Genomic DNA, 6,000 nt, shown 5'->3' on the forward strand with positions numbered 1-6,000 from the left:
TGTGGTTTTTCTCATTTGTTGGTAGGTTGTGACACCTGTGTCAGAATGGCTTCGAGAGGCCATGTAGGCTGCACATGTGCCTACAGTCTTGTCTCCTCAGGTCCCTTCTCCTCTGAAGGAAAAGTGGATGGAATGGGCCCATGGACTCTTAGTGAGGGGCTGGAGAAGAGGCGTGGAAGCAATGGTTCCATTCTCACTCCTGTGGACGCGTTGAGAGACAAGTGCCTACGTTCTCAATCCTCCGTGCTGCACATGTCTTCTTGAAGCCTTCAGCCGAAATTGTATTTCCTTAACTGAGGGTTAGAGAAAATACTAATGAATGCCACATCTAAGGGGAGGCCTGAGAATGTTCGTGTCTGTACGTGCTATGCACAGACTGCAACACAGAGACAGGATTTAAAAGATTTGACCTTCAGTCAGCCACATGTAAGGAAAAAAAAAATCTAAGTTTTGACGTAGAACATGTTTTCCACCAAGCAACTTCATGCTCTTTAGGGGGTCCTCAGTGCAAACATATTGAGTCACAGTCACTGGTTCAGCATATGTCAGCTACTGTGTTACTCTGAAAATATTTGTTGCTGTTCCTCAGAAGTGCGAACATTTTGGGTATTTGCCATTACTTAGGGCTATTTTCCTGGACTCCCTTGGTCACATGGGTAAGTCCATTTCAGCTAGAATACATAGATAGCTTTGATATCTCATACCATTGTGAGGCCAAGGAGAAAGATTCTAAACCTACTAGAACCTTGGGCCTTTGCTCATCTCCAGGCCCTTCCAGAACACTGTCTTCCTTCTCAGACGGTCGTGCACTCCTGGTCGGATGCAACCATATGAATGGGGGCTAGGATCGTTGCAAGCAATGAGACCTTTGCTGTGTACAGTGCCCGCTGTTACAGTATGGGGGAAGGAACACTGCTTTCCTGGAAGGAAATTCCTCTCCTTAGGGGAGGCAGAGGAGGCTCTAGGCCGCACTTCTACCTGGCAAGCTCTGCCTTGGTTTCCGATTCTTGCCTCCTCCTCTCTTTCCCTCTGCCCCAATAGAAGCTGAAGGGTGAGTATTATGTGACAGATATAGTTTTTACTTAGGGCTATTTTTCAGGGTATGGGGGATTGAATGCAGACCCTACCTAGCTTAAACAAAGGCTAGTCCTTAATTCTTTTTGTTCTTATTTTGAGACAGAATCTCAGTAAGTTGTCCTGCTGGCTGTCACCCGTACCTTAGGCTAGCCTTGACCTTTATGGTCCTGATCTAGCCGTAACCTCCTGAGATTACAGACATGCACCACTACTCCAGGTTTCATGAAAAAAAAAATCAGAAAAAAGATTCTCAGTAGCAAACAGCAATCTCATATCCTACTTGCCCAAGGATATAATCACATAAACTAGATTTATATTTTTTTATTTGGCTTGATTTTTTTCCCCCACAGACATCAATCTTTGCAAGAGGTTTTGCATTTGTAAGGTCTATTTAAAGCGTTTGTTCTTTGTGACAGTGGTGTTTTCTAACTGCTGCGACAGTATTTCTCACTCACTGACTCACTCTCACTTGACAGTTCCCTTCTCCCCCTACCCCCGCCCTGGAGAATTTTCTGTGTGTCACTCACTGACTTGATGGGGAGTCAGGGAAATGGCCGTCAGTTGGACAGAGTCCCCCTAGTGAAATGCTGTGAGGTAATGAAGGGCTGAGGTAGAAATACAAAGTATAAGTAAGGCTGCTGTGGGTGGCACCTCCCTCTGCCGAGAACACCTTCCGGTGGGACCCAGCCCATCTGGTACATTGGCACCTATGGTGTGTGGCTTGCCTGGGAGGCTGGGCACTCTGCCACAGCCGCAGTGCCCAGCTCCTGTTCACCCTTGCTCTCAGACCGTGACTTGCACAGGAGCCGGCCAATAACCAACAGTCTGTAGCCAGTGTTTGCTTGCTGTGTGGGGATCGTACACAGTGGATCAGCTGAAAGGTCTTAGGTCTTTTAAGATGATCGATGACCGTTTGGAAAGAGACATTAGCTTTCTAAAAGAAAAGCTTCAGTAACTGCAGTGTTTAACTGGTTCTGTGGCTACGGTGTGCAAGGGGTGGGGCGGAGGACTTGTCTTTTGTAGAAATGAAAAAGTAAATTGGGTAAAAAGAAAAAAATCCCACAATTTTACTGAGTCTAAATGATTTGTCTTTAAAAAATCTTAAGGGATGCTGGTTTCCCCCTCTCTTTCTTGATGGAAAATCAAAGGTGTATTGAGGACCAGTTGCTAGAGGTGAGATCCAAATGCACCCCACTTAGTTCACGCACCAGAGCTCATCCACACCTGGGTGCTGGGAACTCCTTAGTTCTTGTTTCCATGATAGTAAGGAGAGGACACTCTGTCTAGTCCTCCTACAGTCGCCTCCTTGTCCTGAGTCCAGGCTATTAGGAAGGAGCCTTATTGTTAATACTTGTAGAGCGGCATGATTTTCTTTCTGAATTTTTTGTCTTTACTGGATCCAGTAAAGATCCCTTGAATAAAGAGCTCCCCTATTTATTAAGGTGGCAGCTTTTGGTTCTGGATCTCAGACTCTTGCTTAGTTCTGAAAGCTTTGGTGTACCTGTATTTACTGACTGTACAAGGCAGGAACAAGAAGAAACTTGATCGATAACGTTCTGGTATATTGAATTCTCGGGTTATCTGTCAGGTTTCATGTGCTTGTTAGCCCTTTTCTTGGGATGTATTGATTTGTGCCGTTAGACCATATGCATGTGGAACAGTGGCTTGTCTTGGCACTAATTCTTCACAAGTGACAGTGGCTAGAGGAACCTGGAAAAGTGAGATGGACATTTTCCCCAGCCTTTACACCACAGTATTAGTACATGAAGACTAAGTAATTTTTTTAAAGTCTTAGGTTTTAAATTTATGTAGAATTTCTATTCTACATTCTGTTGGGTATGGTTAGTAACTAGAGATGGGAGGAAGTGTATAGGGAAGTGAATAGGGATTTGAACATCTTTGGCCTTTGGTATCCTGTAAGTTCTTGGTCTAATCCTCCCTGGATACCGAAGAGCAGTGTAATCCTTAGGAAAGGTGATTCATTCCTCTTGGATGGAAGAGACCTAGTATCCTAGGGCATTTCTGCGTTTAAACCCTGCTTTCCTTTCCTGCCCCACTGACTCAAGCTTCTCCGTTTGCTCTTCCGTTGCCCGAGGATTGAAGTGTAGCTCCCGGCCCTGCTCTTCTGACCTTTAGAAGTCTATGGAGGCCCAGTCGCTGAGCCTTTTCCTTCTGTTACCCTCCTGACACAGCTTCTCCATAGCTTCTCTTCCACCTAGGAGCCTCATTAGTTTCTGCCCTCTGTGTTGTTAAGTCGTTCCTTCCACACCTCGGGTGTCAGTAAGCAGCTGCAGTGGAAGGCAACACTGCAGGAGGTCCTCAAGACTCAGGGGCAGTCAGACAGACAGTGGTCCCTTGGCTCTGGATGTCTCGTCTGGAAGAGGCCTGCCTCTGAGCTGAGTGGCTGTCTGAGGCCAAGGTGGGGGCTGGGAGCAAGCCAGCCTGCATCTGCTCTACAAGTTAAGTTAGATGGTAGGAGAGAGAGAGGGGGAGGGAGGGGGAGAGAGAGAGAGAGGGAGAGAGAGAGAGAGAGAGAGGGGAGAGAGGGGAAGGAGGAGGAAAAGGAGGGAGGGGTGAGAGAAAAGGGAGGGAGGGAGGGAGGTGGGGAGGAGGGAGGGGAGAGAGGGAGAGAGTGGGGGGGAGGGGGAGGGGAGGGAGGAGAGAGAGAGAGCTAGCTAGTGTGAATCTGGGTACAGCATGACCAGCTGTTTGTAAGTGTGCCATTTCTATTGTGGCATTTTCTATTCTTTTTATCCTTTGGGTTGAAATGACAAACGACTCCCAGTCGAGTTACAGAAAGCTGCCTCTGCGTATTGTGTCTCTCAAAACCTAAACGGGTTCCTTTTAATTTTGTTATGTGTAGCCACAGGGACTAGACAGCAAACACATTACATTTCACGATATAACTTTAAATATTCATTTCAAATTCCAGCCCTAACCCTTTTGTCATTTGTACTTCTCAATAAATGAATCCAGCTTTAACAAAAACAAACAACAAGAACAAAAAAAAACAAAAAAGAAAATAAAAACCCTTTCCTTTTAGTCTGAATTAGTCACATGTGCTGTTTATGTCTGGTTTTGTGAAACAGGACTGTTCAGGGCCAGAGCATCTCCCTGGTCTAATAAAGCCATTTCAGTGTGGCTTCTTTTGTCTAAAGTTTATATTAATATTAATTTGCTTTCTTTTTTTTTTTTTTTTTTTTTTTTTTAAATGATGTAGTCCTGCCACTTGTCCAGGAATTGCTCTGTAGACCAGGCTGACCTTGAACTCATAGAGCTCCACCTGCCTCTGCCTCTGCCTCCCAAGTGCTGGGTGGGATTAAAGTCCTGTTCCACCACTGCCCTGCTTTCCGTACTTTTTAAGACAGGGACTTTTTGATACCTTTTAGCTCCAGAAAAATAATATTGTTGCCTCTAGGTGGTACTTTGTGAAACTTGTCATCAGTTACATGTGATTTGTTTAAGACTCTAGTATTCCCCAAAGAATCAAACGTTACCTGTGGAAAGTGAAGTCAAGTCTAGAGTGTGCACAGCCCAGTTTGTGCGTGTCTCGTGCTTTCTTCTGCTGGGCACTGAGCCCTGGCTTAGGGGATACGCATCCTCTTAAACAGGAGAGCAGCTTGGACTCACACTGATCTTCTTTTGGGCAATGCTAGACGTGGTTACATGTTGTGAATATCTATGAATGCCCTTTAGAAAAGTCTTAGGTACACCGAAGACCGTGGTGAGAGAAAAGAGACCATTCCTCAGTTTTAGACAGCACTGTGAAGCGTCTAGAACTTGTCCCAATCAAATGCTTGAAAGTTATTTTTATGATTTAAAGTATAAAGATGTTTTTTTAAAATGGAGTCTTAGTTAACCCTGTGAATAAAAAAATGCAGGCCTTAAAGAAAGACCTACTTCCGAGAGGACATTTCCACCGGAGGAAGAGACACCGGCCGAGCTGGAGGAGCAGGCCCCTGAGGGGGCAGGTAAGTGTGCCTGAACACTTCCAGGGCCGCTTGGCCCGCAGGTATCTTTGTAGTTACAAAGTCATGATTTACCCAGTTGTTCGCATCGTTTTTAAAACGAGCTACCATTTGTTCTTTTCTGGAATTATAATAAATAATCTCATAGTAAAAAAAAGTGTGTTGAAATTTGTAATCAAAATTCCAAGGCACAAATAATTATTGTCCATAACCCATGGCCATGCAGTTCAGAGCAACGGAAGCCAAATGTGTCCTGACTCTATTTTCAACTCTTTCCTTACTATATCCAAAGTAAAGACACACACAGACTGGACATAGCCTCTTTGCTGTCTGCCACATGAATGGTTCCAGCAGAATGAAGAGCTAAGGGACCCCCATCTATGCCCAAAACCCCATGTCATGCTGTTTCTGCCTCTGGTGGCTTCATAGATCACCATAAAGGGACTTTGACTCATAGATCAAATATGCTGAGGTATTTTAATAAATTGACACATAAAATTTTAGCCCGTCACCATCATTTTCTGGTTGTGGCATAGTAATTAGAGAATATGAGCTTCTGCTCTTTGCCGCAATACTTAAGAAAATTGGTTTCATAGCGCCACCTATTGGAAATGCTGGATACGACACTTTATTGGAAACAAACACCACCCACGTTGTGCTGGCGAACACTATTTAGTTTTCTTCCCTTCATTCCTTTAAGGAATGATACGTTAGTCTACGTTTTATTATGTGTTCACTTCAGAACCTTAGGAGGATTCATTGTACCCCTTCCTTCCATGCCTGTGGAATTAGTCTATGGCTCCAGAATCCGTAATAATTTTTAAAAAGGTTTTTTAATTTAAATACTTGAATTTGACACATAACATTTTCTTTGTACTAAATGAATTCGTAGTTGAAAAATTAGTTCTTGAGCAGGTAATGGGTCTGAGATGCACCACGTGCTCTCCATTCTTCC

Source organism: Rattus rattus, chromosome 1, assembly GCF_011064425.1.
Source record: "Rattus rattus isolate New Zealand chromosome 1, Rrattus_CSIRO_v1, whole genome shotgun sequence".
Taxonomy (NCBI): domain Eukaryota; kingdom Metazoa; phylum Chordata; class Mammalia; order Rodentia; family Muridae; genus Rattus; species Rattus rattus.